Below are 22,948 nucleotides of genomic sequence, written 5' to 3' on the forward strand. Positions count from 1 at the left end.
GCATCTGTCTTTTTCCAATATTCTGGAATTCTGCAAAGAAAAATTAAAGTATTAAATACTTGTATACAATAACATGGTCTGGCCCATCTCCCTTTTCATCCTGGGGCACAGGCTGCCAATAAAACCACTTGACACCATTTGTGAAGGGCTGCTTCCCAAGAGGCACTGTTACCTCAGCAGTGATATGGATCCCATCCCCTGTTTCACTCCAGGTTATCAGGGCCTGCTCACTAACCACAAACATGACCAGAGACAAGAGATTCTGTAAAGTCACTCAGCCACTACTAATGCAATTTTTTCACATTTCTCTTCTGTTACAGGAACGATTCAGCACCAAGGGAAAAGTCCCTTTGTAGCATTCTGTGAGTGGTCAGCTGGAGCCTAACAAACCAACAGGGCCTTACAAAGCCTATTAGGAAATGCAGCTTCAGCTGCAACTTTTGAAAGATGAGACCAAAAACATATTCTGTTTCCTTAAATTGTTTTCAAACACCAGTATTAAGCATTTTAGGGGAAGACTGTAATTATTTCTAGTTGTCAGAAATTTTTCATTGCCCTTTGACAAAATCCCACATTTTTTATTCCTCTTACAAAAAGATTTCCTTGTCAAGTACCTCCACTGCCTTCCTGTATATGTGTTTGTGCATGAGCCGGGAAAAAGAAACTTTTTTGGGGGGGAAGGGAGGGAACCCTCTGGAACAGATCTTCTGAGCAAAAGAGGCTACACAGTTTATCTGGCATGCATTACAAGAATCTCCTTCTCCAGAAGCATGCCAAAATCTGGATGTTATGAAGTTAAGAAACCCTTCTGAAAGGAAATATAACAACATGTGCATATGACATTCACACCAACTGACCACCATTTGTGCCTGCTGTGAGCATGGATCAATCCTAAATTGCAGACCCTACACTGTGACACAAGCTGAGAGACTTTTCTTGGTTCCAGAGGCAGACATGTTGTTTGTCTCCTCAGGGACACGGTGGTGTCATTATGCTCCACTGAATTCAACAAAATTCCCAGCAGGCAAGGAAGCCCCTGACAGGTCTGTGAAGGACCTAAAGAAAAGTCCTAAACAAGGGTTGCAGAAGGACCCTGCAACTCAGAAAAGCAAACACAGCTTTTTAATGATTTACTAGGTATCCTCCTCCCTCTTTTTCCATTGAGAAGAGTGAAAATAGACTGCTAAATTTCATTTTTTGTTTACAGTTATTTTCATTTCCATTTTCTCATCTCATCTTCCACCTTCTCTGCTCTAGGCTCCCACTTGGATCTTGGCGTCCTCACTCTTTTTCTGTCCCACTCCCCCCAGAGATAAATCTGCTTTTGCTGAAATTAAATAGAATAAAGCATTGAGAGTATTTTAAATGCCTAGCTTTTGTGCGAGTTATTTCTTCTGATGTCATCTCAACTTAGGTATATTATAAGGATTAGAGGATACAAATTTCCCTACAAATAGAGCCAAAACTAACCCTAGATTAAATTTGATTATGAAATACAAAAGCATCTGTATGTCATGAAAATTGTTTTCCTCAGCTTCAGAAGACTGATGGATTTTAATTCCAAGTACGCAGTGGCTCTCAACGATGATTTCCATTTCTGTGCTACTGCTAACCCTCTGGATAAATGTGCCAGGAGTTTTAGGAATTGCTTTTTTGAGTTACTGGTGCAATAACTTTAGTTTGAGATTCTCAGGCCTCTCATAGTTTACCACAGAAACTTTATTAACTCCCAGAGCTGTTGCCAAGCAGGTGTTTTATATCACCACGACACAAGACTGGAAAAGGCAGACTCACTCAAGCCCAGATTCATTACAAAATATATTCATACTTCGTGGTACAAATGCCTACAATAGGGTGCCTGAGATTCAGAGATTCATGTGAAAAGAAATACCAAGTATCAGCCTCTTATTTTGGAGACAAAGATGACATTAACTGGTGGATTTATCAGGGATACTGAAAATAGCTCCAGGGTCAGCAGAGGCACCTGTGGGCAAATTCAGATAGGAATCAGTTCTGCCATCATTCTGTGGCAGATTTGGGACTCTGATCTCCAGACTTGCTGTATAAGGCACTGTATGACACAGACCCACACTCATTTGCACATCCTGTACTATATATAGGCTGCCTGGCAGCACCATCAGCAAGATCTACTTCAGCATAACCAATACATATTAGATGTTAATTAGCATAGCTTTATTAAATTTCTATCAGTTGTCTACATGTTATGAATCTAATTTTAGAAAGCATTTCAGCAAGGTAACAGAAAGCTACTTCAGTTGTCTTTTGGGATAGATGGGGAAACATCACGTAAGGAACCTCATACTGGAGTCATACTGACAGGTTTCTGTGCTGAGATGATAGTACAGAAATAGCACAAGAAGGTGATAGCACCTTTTTGCTCGAGGAGGAGGGCAGTGGATGTTGCTTATCTTGACTTTGATAAGTTTCCAGTACCCTCTCCCATCCCATCACCAGTGACTGATGGAAGCTCAGACTGTGAGTGGGCAGTGAAGTGGACTGGCTTAGAGGGTTATCACCAATGTGCCAAGTGCAGCTGGAAGCCAGTCACTGGGGGTACACCTCTGGTTTTACAGTGTTTTCTGTCTTCACTGATGGCCTGGGTCACGGGACAGGCTGCACTGTCAACAAGCTTCCAGAAAGACTGGGAGATGCAACTGATACAGGGGACAGTTGGGCTGCCACTGGGAAAGGTTGGACATTTGGGTCAACAGGAATCTCATGAAGTTCAAGAAAGAGAAATGTAAAGCACTGCCTCTGCAGAGGAACAACCTCAGGCACCAGCACAGGCCAGCAAGTGGCTTTGCAGAGGACAACCTGTGGGTCCTGGTATACAAAATGCTGAGCCTAAGATAGAAACGTGCCCCCAGTGACAAGAAAGGCCAAGAGTTTCCCAGGCTGCACTGGGAAATACAGATCAAAGGAGTGATTCTTCCTCACCACTCAGCTCTGGAGAGACACTTCTGGAGGACCAGGTTCAGGGCAGCCCTTTCCAGCACAAGACAGACATGAGGTACAGAAGTGAGTCCAGCAAACAGCCACAGAGATGATTTAGGTACTGGAGCATCTGACATACAAGAGGAGGCTGGGATTGCTTAGCCTGGAGAAGAGGAGGCTCAGGGAAGTATCTCATCAGTGTTGATCCATTATGGGTGAATGAAAAGGAGACAGATTTGGACAAGGGTATCCAATGAAAGAACAACACGCAAGCACAAGGCACTTTTCTTGGACTGAAAGACCAGAAATTCCATTAAAACACAAGAGAAAGCTCATTTGCTTTAAGGGTGACTGAAAACTGGAACAAGTTGCCCAGAAATCTTATGGAGTCTCTATTTCCAGATATTTAAAGTGGGAGTGGATATAGCTCTGGGTAACGTGCTTTAGCTCATCCTGCATCAAGAAGGGAAGATGGACTACTCAATCTCAGGGGTTCCTTCCAACCTCAACCATTCTGCATTTGTGAAACACAGGACCCAAAAGCAAACAACAGCAGGTAAAAGATTACTCCTGTTATCCTCTGCATGACCTCCAAGCACTCTACAGAGTGATCAATCAGCCCACTAAGCTGGCAACTCTAAGGAAAAAGGCATCACTTATTGTACCCAGAGCTATAATCACATAGCCTTCAACATCATGGAATATTTCTACCACAACAGTGGCCATAATAACCATGATGATCTCTCTGGATACTGCCTCAAGCAGTAAAAAAATCTGCAGTTTAACATTTTAATTTAAACTTTTATACTGCAAAGCAACACACTATGTTGCATTGCTTAGGCACTGCTCAACGTCTTGTTACAAGTCAGATCCATCAGGCCTTTCACTGAAGCTGCATTAAGAAAGAAATGGTCTCAGATATCTAGAATCTGCAGTATACATCAGTTTAGACAGAAACTAATAACACTGTGCTCTTCAGTGACAGAGTAACCCAAAATCCTAGATACAAATATTTTCAGACTTTAGAAAAGTTCAGACCTGGATGAGGGTGTTGCGTAGAAAGAATTAGTTGCTTAAAGAAAGCCTGGGCAGCACCTGGGGTTTCTCTCAGAAGGCTTTTCTCCAAAACAGAAAACACTGCTGACAGAACCTGAGCCCAGGTTTACACAGGAGAGCAAGGGCTACATTTTCAAATGGCTTCTTTGTACTCAGTCCTTAATGTGAAGGTGAGCTGGACACAACCTTTGGCCTCTCTCAGCTCTGCAGGGGTGAGGTGCTAGATCCCAAACAAGCCAAAGTACTTCTGTGTAGTATAACTTTTCTTCAGCCCCCCATCCATGACTCAGTTGGCCAGGCTCTAGGTTTCAGAAGCCACAATCCAGTTGTCATGGAAACTTGAGAGGTAGTTAAGACACTCTGGTTGTTCATGCAGCATATAGCTTCAGAAGGAACACTCTCCTGATTAATTCTAATCGATACACTAATGCTTTGGATGCCATTTTGCATGCTCCTCTGGGTAATGCCAGCACTGATTAATTGCAAGTTCAAGTCAGGATGATCTCTTAGAGGCAGTGCATTAAAAAAAAAAAGAAGTGCTAGAACTCTCAAGTAAAGTCTCAAGCCAGAATACTTGCAATCCTGCATTTGTCTCCCTTCATGGCTAAATGATTTTGAATCCAATTAACACTCACATACTCTTTCATCCTGTTAAAGAGGGGTTTCAAAAGGCTTGATTGCAGCAAGCTTTGGGACTCTAGTTTACTCCCATGTACAGCAATCATCTTTGTGATCATTCCCCAGACTTCCAGCTAATTCTGGAAGGTAGAATTAATTTCTGTGCTGTCAGCCAGCCTGACACCTGTGCTGCCACCTGTGCCACCACCTATGTCTTCAGGGGAGTGCAGCTTGCAGTGGCCCAACAGCAGAAGTTAAGTTTCACCCAGAATACTGTCCTAGCTTTGACAGACCCGCCACTTTCTCACTTTCACAGAAAATTTGAAAGCGAGTCTTCAACTTACAACAAAAGTATGGAAATTATCAGCAAGAAGCCCCAAAGAACCAAAGACTAAATCACAGTAAATCAGGGCTGACTGGACTGTGTTGTGGGGAATAAAGAGCTGCATGGGCCCTCCAAGGGTCATGAATCAGCTCATGTGCTCCCAGGAACAATTAATGGCAGGTTGAGGGAACACAAGAACTTCCAACTATCTCCTCTCCTTGAGACAAATGTTATGTGAATTCAAGCTGTATTCTGCTCTCTCACCTCCACTTTCCCAGAATAAAAATTGTGGAATTTAACAGACTCCTCGTAGCTAAATTGAGTGACAGTGTGATTATATTTCTTCAGGTTGAGGCTCTCATGTAAAACACTCCTGATGCTACCAGCACTCATCATGGTGTGGCTGCAAGAAAAATGCAGTGTATCTTGGCAAGGGCTTAGATTTTCTCTCTTTTGTAAAAGGTTCTGCAAACTTTTGGGAATTAAAAAATTAAATATAAATAATAGCAGCTGTGTCAGAGTATTTCACATCAAAATCTGCCTGCAGCAGTGAAAATATTAGAAACTGATTTTTGAGAACAAAACCTTATTAAGGGTGGAATTGAAATTAGCACTAGGAATCCAAATGAGAATTTTTTCTCTTTAATGGATAAATAGGGGAAAGAACATAACTTTTTCATCCTGCATGCCCCTGCATAATTATGCAGAAGTTTATAATATGTTTTAATCTTGCCTCCATACTGCTTCAGACTTTGCTTCAACAATTAATGGGCATTGCAGAAAGGAAGAAGCAGATAAGACCTTTTCAGGCTCCAGTCAACAGAAAATGAAAAAATGTTTTCAAGAGAATGCCAATAAAATTTATAGAGACAGGATTAGCAATAAAATCATATACAGGAGTCTGGGTAAACTCTTTTTTCATTAATTCAAACAATATAATACATTGCCTTACAATTATTTTTAATCATCAACTTTAGAGTAATTTCAGTATACTGACCCTAAAATTGCTTAAATGACATCAGGTCCAGAATTTAAAGCTTGATAATATAGTCTTGGGAAATGGAAATGAATAAAAATACTGTACAGTAATGCAAGTGATTATTTAACAATAAAGGAGGAAATTCTTGATGTGCAACACAATTTGCAATGTTAATTCCTCTGCTCATTGATAATTTTACTTTATTAGAGCAAGAAGAATGGGAAAACTTTACTTTTTAAGGGAAAGAAAAATAGTATCCCTTTTCCTCTATTGATTTAATGCCGACTGTCTTTCTACCCTTTTCTTTGGCCTTTTGCATAAGCAAGACAAAACTGTAACTGGTAGGTTAAATACAGCTGAGACCTTTATTAGTGTCATTTGATCAGACCTTTAACATCCCTGTGAGTGGCTCAAGAAAGCTTCCCCACCCTTTCCTCAAAATGCCTTTAGAAGATGCTTTCACAAAAGTTTTGCCATTAAAAAGACAAAATTTAAAAAATTGCAATGATTTTCTTTCCTGTTATTCTTTCAGTGCTTTTAAGATGAAACTAAAACCACTGCCATCTCCCCCCAAGAAAATGTGCTGTAACTGTGCTTGGTTTGACCAATAAGCCAGGCATTGAGTAATTACCTTGCCTACAACAGGAGTCCAACAAGATTTTGACTCCAAAATGCAATTATACCCCCTCATGAGTGCTGGAAAGGAGGTTAAATCTACCCTCTCTCTTGAATTGCAGTGCTGGGCTCCTTTGTACAGCTGCTCCACTGGGAATTGTACAGCTGGGAAGATATTGCAATATGGAAGAAACTGCTTTAGGCTTCAGTGAAACACAAGTTGCCTATGAAGGATATTTTTTAATGTTCTACTTATTCCTGGCCAACAATGGAAGTTTACAATTAAGCCACTACAGTTTCTTTGGTAGTGGACCCTTCTCCTGTGCAGGGAGCATGTTACACAAACACAACACATGGGAAAACATTCTATGTGGGAAAAACTATTCAAATGGCAGAAGATAAAACCTACAGAAAAAATACCTGTCCTTGTTAACTTCCACAGAGTTAAAACATTATTTGTTAACTGCCTTTCTGAATTTCAGCTAGAAAACTCACTCATACAAAGATTTTGACTTCCTAACTTGTTTGAAGACAATTCCCTCCTCTGAAAATGTGAAGACTTGTATTTCAGCGCTGTGAAGAACCGAGAAGGTAGCTGACTGAAGAATTGCACACTCACAATTAAATCTTATTCTTGTGATTACAAATGAGAAACTTTTAATGGGATTTAATACTGACTCAGCCCTGGAACAAAGAGCAGAGGAATTGCAGAGGGATTCAAAGTCAGACAATGAATTTATGCTGTATGGTGGAGGGCAAACCTCTTTCCAAGAGAGTAATCAATTTTCCTGTGGAAGGTAACCCACTAAATAAATGGCAGTATTATTGTTAATTCAGTTAATCTTTTCAAAAAGTCTGTGGAATCAGTAAACCAGGTTTTTACAGGACAATTTTTCTTACTGACCATTCCAAAATGTAAACTTAGTGCTCTAGACATGCTAAGAAACTCATCAAATAAAAACTCTATCAGACAAGAGTGGACGAGACATGACAAAGCATTGTTGGTTTTTTAAATGACAGAACCAATTATTTTAATTAGCTACTTCATCACATCCAATAAACAGTTCTGATGTTTTTTGTGGGAGCTCCCCATGGACATGACATGGCTAATCACTCCAGCAAGAGCCTTCTGCAATTGCAAGTACAGTAGAGCTCAACAGCTTGCCCAGAGGAATGCGTTCATCTGGCCCTGAACTTTCCTTTACATTCCCCAGTTAAACCACACACAGCAGAACTTTCCTCCTGCCTCTTAAGCAGTACATAGTTGGAGGCACTCTTGGGATGCTAAAATTAGCTATCACATCCAAGATGTAGCCCCAAAACTGATGTGAAAAGAACAGCTCAGCAGACCTTTCTGGTGCACAACAGCTCTTTAGTGTCACCTCCTCTTGTAGCCCTCTCCCTGTTGGTGTATCAGCTTAAACACACCCACTTTAACAAAGCTAACAATGCCAAAAAAAAGAAATTTCACTCTATGAAACCAAGTTGCAGTAACTGTTGGCAACATGTAAACCCAGGTAATACCAGGAACACTGAGCATTCATACAAACCACAATATCTTTAGGTGGTTATACAGACCTCACAGCACTTCAGCAAAGAAATCAAACACCTCATTTTTCAGGTGGGTGAAAAGGAGGCACAGCAAGGTTATGTGATTCATTTAGTCAGTAGTTAGAACTAGGATCAGAGATAAAAGTTTCTCATTCTTATTCCTATGTCCTAATCCACTACATTGTGATGCTTCTGATGAGGGTAATTAAATTTCATGCTTCAGGGAGTAACTTAATTGTCTTTGAGGATCAGAAGGAAACTCCATCCTTTCAACACAATGTACATGGCTGCTTAGGTGTCCCAAAGAGTAGTTCTCATTTTTTATTTAAATATTGGAAGTAAAACAATCTAATCTTAATTACAGCCAAATACAGTCAAGGCTTCAGAAAGACAGACTATCTTTTAAAAAGAAAGAGTAGTGGCAAAATACTCTGAAATTATTTAGTTCTCAACAGCTGTGTCTGGGAGACCAATTAAACCAGGATTTTTGCCTCCACACTCAGCAATGGCTTTTCATGGCACAAGTAAAGGGAACAGGAATATTTTATCCACTCACTACCTATCTGGTGGAAATAAAGCCATGAAAAATTTGAGGTTCAAATTTAGGTTCAAAGAGTGAGTGAGAAAGAAGATTTCACTGAAGAGAACAGCTGTGCTTGCTGTCTATCCTTTACAAATATGTTGCAATTACCTAGCAGCTGTAATAACCTAAACTTGAAAATTAGATATCAATACAGCTAAAGCAAGATTAAAGACTAGATGAAGAACTGTTTGAATCATCAGGCTCAGAAGGATTTACAGAACATCTACTCCAGGCATTCCTGCTCACTACAAAGTCCTCCAAGAGGCTCCTAAAACCCATTTCATCAGGTCAAATCCCATAAAAAGCTGTCTGGTTAGAAAGAAAAAAAATAGCCTAACTGCGTATTAGAGATTTCCAGAAACAAAAAAGGCTGGCAGATTATCCTCAGCAAATACCACCTTTCCCATTACTTCAGCTGTTTCCAGTCTTTGCCTGCAGCACAGAGGTAGCATATAATTGCACCAGGCAGAGCATGTGCCGTATGAGATGTAAAATAGATAAGTAAATAAGAATAAAACATGGTGCAGAACAAAGAGAAGTGAAATGCTTCCCATATAGCTGTACAATACAGAGGATATCTATGTACAAGCAATGTGAGGGGTAATAGGAAAGAAAATTGCAGGTGTGAAAATAAAAGATGCATTTCTTGATGAAAAACTTTCTTTTCCAATTTAATTTACTTCCTTCAAACACAGTAATTTGAAAGAAATGATTCATTAGGAAGGATGGGAAATATGAGGCTTGGAATGCAGACAGGTTTCATCCATTACTGCTTATGCAGCAGGTATTGTAAGAGTTACCCTGTTGGGGAAGGGGCCTTTGAATTGTATGACTCAATTTCGAATGGAGAAGGAATTTAAAATAAAAAGAGAGAGTGACTAAAACAGTCACTTTGTCAGTGTCCTCAAAGAGAAGGAACGTGGAGGCCGGTGTCTGCTCTTCAGAGCAAATGACACTTCAGAAGTCAGACAGATCATACCACTTAACAACTGAAATGTCAACTTTCAAGAGACAGAAATGCCACCAAAGTGAGGTTTGCTGCTGCTTTCAACACGGCAGCAGCCACAGCAATGTCCAGTGCTGACAGCAACGTTTGCCCCTCTTACCACATCTGCAACACGTACACCAGTAACATCTGCTGGGTAGGTCCAAAAATGCTACCAAAAGTCAAGCCTAGTGTTTCCACACATGTTGAGACTGTTTCTGTCCCGCTGATCTAAATCTCCTATATTTAGTATTGGGTATTTCTGAAACAGAATCAGAGCAAACCACACTGAACATCCAGAAGGGAAGTCAGGAGTAGCCAACTGCATCTGTCACTGCCTGCAGGTACGAGTTTAAGACACTGTCTGGTTTCTCAGCTTCCCAGAACCTGGAGCATGGAGCTGTTTTATTTAGCTCAGAATACATTTGCCTGTTAGTCTCAGCATTTGGCACACACACTTCCTTAGAGCATAAATAGAAAAGACTTGACAAGAAACATGCATAGAAAACAGACTCCACAAGATGTTCCAGCATAATATACTGGCTCCTCACAATCAAATAAAAAGGTTCCTAAACCAAAAAGCTAATTTCCTTGGGTTAATATTGCCAATGAAATTTAAGGTGTTTTTGATTCTAAGAGCACATGAAAACATGATGACTGTCATCAGTATTTACTGATAAAGAAAATACCTAGGCCTTTTCATGCATTCCCAAAATAGCAGTCCTGGCAATGCTGCTCATCTCAGTATTACATTAAGTTGTTTTTCAAATTCAAGTAGTCCTTTATTCTAACAACATCAGTAATTGCAATTCAATAATATTTTCTGAGATAGCCCTTGCCTTTAGACACCCTTCTTGGAAGAAGACCATGCACTGCAGCATCCTGGAAAGCTCAGGAGCACAGAAATATGAGCTTAGCCTCAAAGAACAAGTCTCACTTACATGCTTACTTGTATTGGGCAAAGGCTGGAAAAAAACCATTCCACAATTGCCTCACAGGGCAAAAATGAGGAAAAAGGTCCTTGCCATGATATTTCAATGTGACTTCAGAAACATTGTGACATTTCTATGAACATCAGTATGAAAAGGTATACTTGGTACCTGAGGGTATTCTAAGGCTTGATTAAGTTAATACCCAGCTCAGTGAAAAAGCCAAACAAATTCAGGCACTATTCCTACCCTGTGACTTAAATTCTGTTTGCAATACAACATATCAATTATACTCTGAACAAGGATGAGTTTTTCTATATGAACCTGCAACAACCTTTGAGCACTTCAGAAAATAAGACTGCAGGAATGCAAAATATCCACACACGAGTGTACATATTGTCAGATTACCTATATGTAGGAAAAACTAGGGAGCAACACCAAAACTGCATTTCTTAGCATTAATTATCTGTTTCATGCCATATCAAGAGGATTTTTCAATGTACTCTTTTCTAGAACTATTTCCTTGCTGTTCTTCCTCTCCTGAGCAGAACCATAATCCAAGTTCTGTATGCTGATATGAAATACAGTAAAATTTCCACTCTTTCTTCCCCCCCCACCCCCCCGCTTTTCTACATGGTTGCCTACTTCAAAGTAGAGTTTTGCCTTTTTCATCAAAATTTAGTTTTATTGACTCTCAAAGTCCCACAATGACCTCTAATTTTCCCTAACAGGCATAGCCACAAAGCTCTCTGGCTCCATATCTGCCAAGAACAATCGATGCTGTTCAATAAAAAACAAGCCATGAACCACAGCAGCCCCTACCTCTGCTTAGCTCAATGACTTTATGCAGTTTCAGCTTGTTCTTGGGTGAATTAGCTCCTGGGGAATTAAAGAGTTCAAATCCAAATGCTCCTGCACCCTTTTTGCTTGGGGAAATTGCCTCAGGACATACTGAACTCTGGTCACAAGGAGGTTATAGTTGCCTCAGCCCATAGGATGTGCTGAGCAGTGGGCTGAAAGAAGATGAAATTATGCTACAGCTCCATCAGAGCAGTCAAGTGCTTGTGTTTTAGTCTATAGCTCAATTTCTGCCACAGCCCTGCTGAAAATATCCTTGTCAGCCACTATCAGCCTCACACCAGCTTTGCCATTAGCCCACACTGGGATGCCTTTCCACTAATTAAGCAGAATTCATCTGACATGATGCCTAAACTCTCCTTTTCTAGACAGCAATTTGGAATTGACTGAATGCAGGGATAAGGAAAAACAGTGGGCAAAGGAAGGTGTACAGAGAAGGACCATGGGTATACTTCAGCTTCTATGGGCTGCATGAAGTTTTCAAATTTTATCAAGGACTTCAGCAGCAGCTTAGCCTGGTCACTGCTGTCCCAAGGCAAGAGAGAAAGGAAGGGCTGCACAGCAACCCCGGGCCTGGGGTGAATTAGTGCCAGGCCCTCCCATGCTCTGCTCATTTACAGCACAATTCCAAGAGGCATTTCTCTGTGTGAGCTAATATAAAAATCAGTGCAGAATGTAAAAATAACGACCTTTTGGCCCAGTAATATTTTACATTCACTTTCAGTTTAAGTCATTGAGAATAATGGAGAATTAGGACATCTGGTCTTGTAGGTGAAGTGAATTCAGTCCAAAGACCACTGTGGCCTCAGAGCAGCCCTCTTGTCACCTTCTCCCATTTTCTCCCATCTTTGAAAACTGAGACAGCACACTAAAAGCTGTGGCAAATGCTCTCCAGTAGTTCTATCTAGCAAGTGGCCGTGTTTGAGAATCATATCTACAGAAAAGGCCCAGAACATGCCACAGATCCATCAGCATTTTAGAAGGTGAATGAATAAAGTACTTAGAAAGCAGAGCAGCTGTTTCAATTATAGCATTAGCAGCCCAAGTCCTACGCACTCAGTGCTCCTGGAAGCCTGAGGGTGGGTAGGGAACAGAGCCATCTCCACGGATTATAATTAAAAGACCAAGGCAAATTGCACATTCAGAACAAACAGGCAGCAAATGCTTTGGTTGCAGTTGGTCATTTTCTGTTTCAGCCTTCCAGATTTTTGGTTTTGGTTTGCAAATGTGAACAAACCCCTTTCAGAGCATGCCAAGTACAAGTAACTCCAACAATCCCATCCTGCTGTTTATATGTTTTGCAGTTTCTACTACATGGCAGGGTTGGGGAGGGGGAATTAAAAATTAAAAAAATTTAAAATTAAAAAATTAAAAAATTTGGGCATCTCCCTTCCCCTTCTACTTTCACAGGGACAAGTTTATATCCTGAGGCCCTTAGAGACTGCAAAACTTTGATTTCCAAGCAGGTAATGCCCCATGTAAATCATCACCCCACTGCAATAAAAGAAATGGTGAATCTATATTTTATATTTCCTGCCTGCTTATGCAAACAGTGTAAATTCAAGATCTTGCCTTATAACTTTTTTTAGTTAGACATCTAGTGTCTATCTCTCAGACAGCAATGATTATATAGAAAATAATGGAATTTGCTCAAAAGCACACACACAGACATTCTTCCCTGGGGAATTTCTGTTCGACCATACACCACTGAGTGGACAAACAAAGTGAATTCAATTTTACTAAACAACTCTGACTAAACAAAAAAATCTGGTTTATTCCTCTGACCATATTGATATATATGAGCATTCTATATGTAAAAATAACAGAACCATAGAAAATAAACCATATAAAATAAAAGAAACCATATAAAACCATATAAAATAACAATAAAAAATAACCATATAAAATAAAATAAAAAAGTAAAATGAAGCAACTGCAGCTGCTCCTGGAACAAGACCTGCCAGTGTTACTATTGCACAAGGTAATCTCCTGGGCTTGAGTACAAAGTGCCAGGGAAAGACATCCTGAAATCCTCAAACACCACTAAATAAAGCTTCAATACCTCAAACACCACTAAATAAAGCTTCAAGAAGTTCACTTATTATGAAAGGGGTGAAGCAAAGATGCAACACACAGGAGTACACCACAAGACTGCTAAAGGCTCCCAGAAACTGCAGCCTGAGGTCAAAGCAGTGAATGTGGCAACCTGCTGAGAGCAGGAACACTTTCCAGGATGGATGGACGGGGCAAGGCCCCCTCTGCCACAAGCCCTGAACTCTCTTTCCATAAACATCCCACTTCAGGTAACTCAGACATGGCTGGTGCCTGCAGAAAAGAGATTCTCAGCCCTAGAGGAGGAATATTTCCAGATACTTTGGTAAGTGGCTGTTAGATGGATAGCACAGATAATGGCCACCATGGACTGAAGCAAGGCTGGAACAGCTGGGATTATTTAACCTGGAGAAGGCTCTTATCATTATATACTAATACCCTGGTTTGGCTCTGCCTTGAGCAAAGGGGCTGGACTAAATGATTTCCAGAGGTGCCCTTCAACCTCAGTGGTTCTGTGATCCTGCACAGGTAGAAGATGTTCCACTGGCTCAAGATCTTTGTCTTCACTATTGATTTCTTTAACAAAGCATGCTGAATTACTGATGCTCCTGGATCAATGCTGCTGGAGGGTCAATAGTGGCCACATCTTCAATTTTTCCTTTTCAGCTGTAGACCAGAGCTTCACTTGAATGAACCTAATGTGCTCTGAACCAGGATATGTGAATAAGAAAATGCATATTTTTATCAGCTTATTGAAGTAACATTTGCTTTGTTCCTGATGATGGAGGGCTTGAAAATACAAAGAACTAGAAGAACATCAAGAACTATTAATGAAGCCTCTGTCAAATGTTTCAGACCTTTTCCCCCTCTGAAACCAATTTCAGATTTCAGAGTGAAACAACCATTTTCCTGTAAAATGTGCAAAAGTTAGTAAGTCTCAAGCAGCTTCTCCCTGGAGGGAAGCCCTTCAGACCCTATTAGACATCCTGCTCTGTACTTGGTTTATCTTTGTTGGCTTTTTTTTTTTTCCCTCTGATCACAATTCTCTATAAACAGAACAGGAAGGAAGAAAGGAGAAAAGGTTATTTCCTCTCGTTACTTTGTGCCAGCAAAGGGCAACACTCAAAACTCTGACATGTATACATGTCTTTGTAAACAGGGCACTAGAGAACATGGGCAGTTCATATCCAGGCTAGAAAACTCATCTCTTGGCAAGTGAGTCAAAGAGCAGGAGCCAGGAAAAAGGATAGAGGGGGAGATGGAAAAGAACAGCACTACCAAGCAAGGAATGAGGCAGAGTACAGAGAGAAAGTGGGTAAGAGAAAGTCAGCCAAAATACATGCCACAGGATTAGCTGTGTCTGACACAATCACAGAATCAGCTGAGCTGGAAGGGACCCATCAGGACCATCCAGTCCAGCTCCTGGCCTTGCACAGAACAGCCCAAGGGTCACAGCGTGTGCCTGAGATTGTTGTCCAAATGCTTCTTGAACTCTGTCAGGCTTGGTGCTGTGAGCACTGCCCTGGGGAGCCTGTTGCAGGGCCCAAGCACCCTCTGGGTGAAAAACCTCTTCCTAATCCCCAATGTAAATCTCTCCTGACACAACTCCAAGCCATTCCCTCGGGTCCTGTCACTGATCACCACAAAGAAGAGATCCATGTCTGCTGCTCTTCTTCCCCTCACAGGGAGCTGGAACTGCAATGAGGTCTCCCCTCAGCCTCCTCCCGGCTGAACAGACCAAGGGGCCTCACACAGCTTCCCCTCAAGGCCCTTCATCTTTGTGGCCATCCTCTGGACACTGTAATAGTCCAATGTCCTTATATTGTGGCGCCCAAAAGTGCTCACAGGCCTCAAGGTGAGGCCACATCAGAGCAGAGCAGGAGAATCCTCTCCCTTGGCCAGGTGGCACAATGCCCCACAGGATGTGACACCACATTCTCACTGCAGTTGTAGTTTGTGGTTTACATGAGATGGGCAAACAGGTGCTCTTAGAACCCTCCTGCTCAACTGTCCACAACAGCAGCCTAGTGCAAAGCAAACAAAGCAGCGTATTTAAATACTTATATGCCAGCATGGATTGACTCTTTCACTAGGTACACTCCTGCCTCAGCCTTGTTTTGTTTTCCTTTTCCTTCAGCACTTGGGATGTCAGGGTACAGCCATGAGCCAAAAGCAAAGAAACACTCTGTCCTATTCAAAATTCTCTAAAGGACACCATGCAATCTGTGAAATGCTTCAGGAAGAAAGCCACTGGATAAAAAAATGGAGTGATTTTTCTAGGGTGGTAAACTGAGCTGCACAAATTGCAGTCCAGAGGAGACTTCAGGTCTTGTTCTTTTCTCAGTATAATCTTTTTGAATAATTGTGCACTTACAAACCCCACAGAAATATCTGGCAATATCAGAAAGAACATATTACTGAAACTTAAAGGTGTGAATCACAAAACCTATCTAAAAATGCCTGAGGAAAAAAAATACTAAAAAGAGTTTTAATAGTGACTTTCAATGTAATTTAGTGGGAAATGAGGAGATGAAGATGAGGACTCATGAGAATGGAAAAGAAGGAAGAATGGGGACAAGGTGAAGACAGCAGATTAAAGACAGAACTCAGCCCCCTGAAATAAGCAATCTCTGTACAAATGGGTGAGACTAGTGAACTTCAGTACATTTGCAGAGAGAGAAAAAAAATTCCATTACAGCAGAGAGAGCAGAAAGGCACAGACTAATGCCCCAGCTCTTGCAATCTTACTGATTTTTCCCAGTCTTATGTTCCTAACTTCAAGTCATGTGTGTTACTCCGGCAAAAGCTGATGGTGATCAAAAGATATTAGAAGCAAACAGCCTTTTAGGTTCAAAGAGTTCAGCAGGGTCAAAGCCTTATCTCCCCCTTTCTTTTTATTTCTTCCTTTTCTTTTTTTCCTTCTGAAACTGTCAAGTCTCTAGATTACCATCCCTGATATCTCAGAGGTTATCACCTCTGAGGACAAACTGAAATTCAATGTTGGACTATTGCTTCAGTAGCATCTCTAAACTCTACTGAAAAACATTGGCTAAATATAAAAAGAGCCTCTATTTTAATGCAAATAACTAAAACAATTGTTGGAGTTCAATAATCACTCATGTCTAAACTTATCCTAAAGAAAAAAGTTGTGTTAATTTGAGGATTATGCATCAACAATGAATCCAAGGTGTCAACAGAAAGGTATGTAGGGGCCAGGGTAGCTGGAGTGAAAAGAATTCAGCTGAGGCAGAGAAAAGGAAAACTTCTAGGGGCAGGAACATGAGACAAGGAAAACCTCTAGGGGCAGGAACATGAGACAGACACAGACCTAATTGCAATAGGCAAGGGTGCTCTATTCACATTTTCATGATGTCTGCTGAAGCAAAAAAGCTGATGATTCATATTTTCACCCTTTAGCTATTCTTTCCCTATTTCAGGGTAAGGCTATCTTGACCATTCTGCTGTGCAGACTGTGAAGTCTAAATCCTTTTCTTGCTACTAAAATTCTTCCTGTAGTTTGTGGTTTAAACATTGTGGCAGGAAGACATTGCAGGAAGACATCCATGAATAAATGGGACACTTAGTCTCCAAAGAGGCTAGTTCCACTTAATGCATTTAAACCAGCTAAAAAAATACCAGAAGGATGCTAAATGTCTGAAGCCTTTGGAATCATGCCTGAGGAGTAATGCAAATAGGCAGGACTCAGTTCCTGACCAGATCTAGGGTTGCCACCAGCTATGCTCTATTGCACCAACATCCACTGTTAGTGGAGTAATGAGAAACTCAGCAAGTATTTGTACAGCCTTTCCATGGAGGTTCAGATTCCTATCTAAATTATTCTTTTTCATCTGAATACATTTACCTACCCTTAGTTCTCATGCAAAGACATTTTCTTGTTGGCCTTTGAGTGCCATGACATGGTTTTCTCTTAAGTTGTTTTTCCTATGCACATTTTCTTCATCTCTCCTCACTTTCATGGAAAAGAGGTCTGGAGCTGAATCATTTATATTCCACAGAGGTGTGGGAATAATCCATGAAAGCAAATAATACATGGCCTGAGCAGCACTTTGAGATGTTCTTTCAGCCAAGGCTGCTAAAGAAGAGTGCACAAGCTGACATTGTACAGCAGCTGTGTCCAGCCTGTGCTAGACACCACAACTTGAAACACTCAGCAAAAACTGCCAGCAGCAAAACTTAACACACATTTGAAAAGTTTTCCTTTAACAAGCCCATCCCCACTGGGGATTCCACTGACCAATTACTGGGGAAAGGATTCCTACAGTATTACTCAACCCCACAGTCTGGTGTGAAATTAGAGATGAATTCACCATTATCAGAAGAATTCCATCTTTCACTCAATCACATTAAAAGCCTCAGCTGCAGATGCATTCTTCTTTTCAGGAGGTGACAAAGGAAAGTTGAGCTGAAACTCTTCTGGCAGCACAGATGGCTCTTTAAAGACAGAGTCTGGATGGAAGAAGGAATTCTTATCTTCCAAAGCATTTGAAAATGCATGAAAATAATATTGGGACACCAAAAAAAGATGTTGTAAACAGAATACTTTTTCACCAGAACTTCTCTATTTAGAACTCTGTCACTGCATATAAGAGAATGAGAAGCAGGTATATTCAGTAAAAAGGAAAATCTAAAAGAAAAGCAAAATTGTATGTCACAAACAGTTATTCAGAGACTCCTGACACATGAGGATTCCTGGGTTCCAAAAATTTATATTAAGGCACAAAAGAGATGCTTTGAATCTCAGCTCTGGAAGAAACAAGCAAAATTAAAATAAGTAAAATTATACATCAGTGGATATTTAACGTTATTTAGAGAGTTCCTTTGGATCCTTTAGAAGTCAAATGAGACTTAGTAATTAATTTTTTTTTTGGTACTGGAAACAATAGATGACTAATATAGGTATGATCCTACAAAAAGCTTCAAAATAATTTCCCAGAAAAAAAGCTTCCTAACAGGCAAACCATGAAACTGGCAAAAACTGGTTTATATCTGGATTCCACTAAATCAGAAATATCATTAGATGAGAATACTCTATTGCATTATAAACAATAATAGTTTCTAGTAATATTGTTATGGCATGAGTTCCCATCCAATGCTGAGTTTAATGAATCACTTTTCTTACAACAACACCATGATACGGTCTTTGGAAATGTTATGTTGCTGGTAGCTTTGTGATGAAATGTATTCATAGATGATTTTTGGCCAGCAAGCAGACTTTGCTCTCTTTGATTTTTCCAGCATCACTTCTCAAGGGAAAACAAACTGCTTCCTGAGGCAAGGACATTTGTACTTTGATCAAAGTTCTGTGAAAAGATAATTTTCAACATATTGTTTGAGCCTGCCTCTGCTCAAGAACCCATACTGTAGGATAAAAAGCAATTTTCTGAGCATAAATTTAGGCTTCAGATCACCAACTCCTCTTTTAACAAAAAACTAATGTGGAAAGCCTCAGTATCATTTGCTAACTTGCCAAGACTGTACTCACTGTACTTAAAATGTGCAAGTCTTGAGACCACTGCATATACACACACACAAATAGTTCAGTAATTCAAGACTAAATGTATGTCTCCTATCCTTCTGGGTGACTCACTCAGTGAAAGAAGGAAATGTTAAATTGTTTAAACTCTTCAAGATTGCAAAAAGTGACAGAACAAAATATTGAAAAATATTCAATTTGTATTTATCACAAACATCATTTTGAAGATTAAGAGAGTGCATTGTCTGTCTCCAGTCAAATACCTGCAACAAGCAAATTTGTTGTGATTTCACAGCTACATCAAAAGATATCTTAAATGATCTTCAAAATGAGGAGACAGAAAAAGAGGATGAAAAGAATTAATTTCTACTATGAGCATGGTAACACCTCAATGCTCTAACAAGTGAGAGCTCCTGTGTGGAAGCCTTGGCAGAGACACTGTAGGGATACACCTGCCCCAAAGTGCTTGAATTGTTTGGAGGAGCTGTGGAAAGGCTGCAGACCTCCATTCTCTCACAATACATTACTGTCAGAAAGCAGGTACTGACACTGCTACTTCTCACATTTTCATCAGCCAGTCTGTTCCAATTTGAAAACCTATCCAAACTGATGCTCCTATTTCCCTAGGTTGGTGGGGGGGTTGGTTTGGGTTTTTTTTAGATTTTGTAGGTTTTTTAGGTTTTGGGGTTTTTTTTTAGTTTTTTGGTGTTTTTTTCTTTTTTTTTTAAAAGAAGAAAATAATTTTCAAAGTTTGAGAAAGCTGTATATGTAAGCTCTGCTACAACACATTCTCAGCCCATCATGGTCACCTTTACCTTTGCTGTGTTGGATTGACATGCTCTGTTTTCTTCAGAGCAATTGTGGGCCGGAGCAGAGGTGCTGGTGATTGCTCACTGCCCATCAGCCTGACCTACCCACGACCTTTACAGCAACTTTTTATTAAGAAGCAGAAGGCAAGGCTGCTGTCCAGCATCTCTCTATTCCTTGGCCTATCCACCAGCAAAACTGCAAACAAAAGCACCAAGTACTGTCAGGTGTGAGGGAGATTTTGCTGAGATCTGGGCACTAAACACAGGCTTCTCAAAAGCAGGCACTGAGAAGTATTGAACTTCACTCCAGGCAAAATCAGGGATGAACCCTGCTTCACCACAGTCAGACCTTCTTGACTACAGTCAGACTAACATTCCACCTGGGTCCATTGAAAGTTATGCAAGTTCACCAACTCATTTTAAAATAAAATGAAGAGACTTTGATTTTTAAGTAATTTTCAGCAAATTACCAAGTGTTCAAAATATTTCAGCTTTCTTCACACAAAGAATACATTATTCCAATTTTCTACTTAACTGCTTCTTACTCTAACCTAACTAACTTCTGATGACAGCACAGCAGCTGACCCTGAATTTCACCAAAACACTCATGATCAGCCAAGTCAACCCATTAATTCCAGTACCTCATATCTTTATATGGTCCTTAAGCATCCACCTACACATCAAAAAAAAAGTCAAATTGGTCATAGCCTTGACACATAAATCCCCCAAAGATCATTTGCAATCTACAACTACAACAGCATCCTGAATCTCTTTAAGACACTTCAGAATCAGACTTCTCCAGCTGACAGCAAAAAGCTCTTGTGCACTGAAGCACCACACATGATGTTACACAACATGGCTGAAACAGCAAAGTGCTCACAGGACATTAATTAGCTCTAATTGAGCTGCTGTCCCAACCTGTGCCTGACACCACTGTGTGCTTTCTTTCAAACCTTTTCTGTGAGAAAGCCCTTGCAGGCAATCCAGAGCAAGTCCTGTAAACATCTCTCTCCATCAGGTTCCCTCATAATTAAATACCAGAGAGGGCACCTGCTGGGCATGTTTCTCCCTCATACAGTTCTGTCTTCAAAAAGCCTTCTGCGGTTAATCAGCACTGATTACCAATCTCTCTGGCACTAATTGGTGTTTCATGCTGCAACCCACAGCTCTGGGAGTCATACAAAGTTTCAGCAGAGGGCATGACCTCTAATAATCCTGGCATAATCCTGTTGTCTGATGCACATGGATCCATCCCAATACCACAACTGTTAGTTAATGCTCACAGTACTGTAATTTGACAGAATGAAAGCAAATTTTGTCACTTTACAAAGCATTAGAACATGTCTTCCTGTAACACATCTTGCTTAAAACCTCAGGGCAGTGAGCTAAAACCAGAAATGTGACACTTTCAGTGTCAAACTCAGTTAGAGAGTGAATGTTCTAGCAAACACAGCCCTCGAAGCCATTGATCAGGCAATGCCTCCCTGCTCTTTTCAAGTTTTGATTACTTCATGAAATTTTTGCATCTTTTCTTCCCTCAGAATAAACAGCATATGTTGAAGAATTCTTGAAAATAATCTTTCCTTCAAGGGAAATAGTTTTCACTCTAGTAAAAATGTATTGTTACCTTCAGCTACATCATGAAACAGGAAAAGGAAAGTACTGAAAAATTCAGTGTAGAAGATGTGGTTTTAAGGGCAAGATCTCTCACAGTACAGCAAGAACATAACACAGTAAAAGAAAAGTGGTTGTTACTGGATTTTTAGATTTTTGGAGCAAGAGGATGGGACTGAATGTTTACCTTCTTTTCCCAATTCTGCCAGCAGCCATAAAGCCAAATGCTCAATTGGTATTTTATGTTCTAAGAAGGCTGGAGAAATATGCTGTACAAATTAAATACTTAAGGGAGGTTACCCTAGAAGAGAAGATCTTAGTTTATAAGTAAATCTTTAATCATGTGAAAAGATACATTTCTACTTACTGTTTGTGAATGTAATAGCTGAGTGTTAGGAAGAACAAGTAATAAAAACAATAATTACAAATAGCTGTAATTCAGCATTCTGCTTTTTGAGTGACTATGAACATGAATCAGCGCTCTTACTGAGGAGAGGGAAGTTGGAAACTGTTTTGTCCATATCCCTTTCAACACAGACATGAAATTAAGCTAATTTTTGGTCAAAATGAGTCTATTGTGTACAACTACACCAAGGCTGCTTGAGATCTCAAAGGTGCTGGTAGTAAGGATCTTTCAAAAATTTGTTTTCCCCAAAACTCTGCAAAACTCTGCTGGTGAATGCCAAGAGCAGTCTGGCTAAATAGATGTGCACTTGAGTTGAGAACCCCTATCTTCTGCTTAGAAGGAAAAATCAAAATCCCACCTCAACATCAGCATGATGTCACTCCAAAATGCACTCGTCTGTGGTAGATGCTTCTACATAACATAAAATATGTGCAAGGACAAAGCAAGCAAGAGGGTGAGACAGACCCTGCTGATTGGGAAACTCACTGAATTCCCCAATCCTTGGCCCAGCCAGCATTCAGTATTGGTTACTCAGAGCTGGTTCTGAGACACACAGCATTGGCTGTGAGAGCTCTAAAGCACAAACTGAGTCTTCCCCCATCAAACCCCACAGACTGTAACTCAAAAAATTGCTGCTGATTGCCAGAAGCAGGTTTTTTTATATTTCTGTCCCTCTCTTCAGCTTTTTCTTGCTCTTCTCTTTAGCCATTACTCATGGTGTGATGAATAACACTTTGGTACAATCAGGCAATAAAATTGTCTTCCAACTTTGTAACTTTTTATAAAATATAATTATGACTCTGCCTTTGTCATGCTCTTTGTCCAACAGCCGAAAGGTTGAAAGCAAAAATTTGGTCACTGACTCCTCTCCCTGTGAGGAGCAGAAAAAAATAAAAATAATTTTCATTCAAGGATTTTGTTTTGTCTCTTTCTTCTCTCATGCCTGTCTTTCATTACAAGAAGATCAGGCCTCTCCTTGTGCTGGAAGACTCATTAGGTGGTAGGTTATCACTCCTCAAAAGCCATAACCTTTCTGTCCAAGCAGCCCTGAGGGAACATTAAGTCAGCATGACACAACACTTGTTTTCAATTCCTGAGAAACAAGGTTTAGAGAAGAAT

At 40.3% G+C, this 22,948-nt stretch overlaps 1 protein-coding gene across 2 annotated transcripts in view; it reads right to left on the minus strand.

The window, feature by feature from the left end:
* The window catches only part of ALK (ALK receptor tyrosine kinase), a 306,734-nt gene that overhangs the window by 105,552 nt on the left and 178,234 nt on the right, over positions 1-22,948 (minus strand). The gene's annotated exons all lie outside the window — the stretch shown is intronic.

Source organism: Melospiza georgiana, chromosome 3 (assembly GCF_028018845.1).
Source record: "Melospiza georgiana isolate bMelGeo1 chromosome 3, bMelGeo1.pri, whole genome shotgun sequence".
NCBI classification, from domain to species: Eukaryota; Metazoa; Chordata; class Aves; order Passeriformes; family Passerellidae; genus Melospiza; species Melospiza georgiana.